The sequence below is a fragment of the Penaeus monodon genome, chromosome 28 (genome assembly GCF_015228065.2).
Source record: "Penaeus monodon isolate SGIC_2016 chromosome 28, NSTDA_Pmon_1, whole genome shotgun sequence".
Classification (NCBI taxonomy): Eukaryota; Metazoa; Arthropoda; class Malacostraca; order Decapoda; family Penaeidae; genus Penaeus; species Penaeus monodon.
In genome coordinates this window covers 19,263,726-19,264,040 of record NC_051413.1, presented here as the reverse complement: position 1 = coordinate 19,264,040, position 315 = coordinate 19,263,726, and positions in this window count along the sequence as shown.

Genomic DNA, 315 nt, shown 5'->3' with positions numbered 1-315 from the left:
ATTTTCAGACGAATGGAAACTAATATAACCTTACATAACGATGAAATGGTCCTTCATCCGGAGTAACATAACCCACTACCTACTGATCATAAATCATAAGATATTGCACATAACACGGTCATCCCAGACGTGTTTAGCCCACAAAGTAAATATCCTTTTAAATTCTCCTAACAGCGAAACTTAACTTTGTTGATGTGAATGTAGATTGCCTTTGCTGACATATATAAAGTAAAAAATATATTATATGGCAGTTTTCGGAAGAGCTACTTGTCTTAAACTGCAATTTTGAGGACCATACGCTAATGATGAAACGTA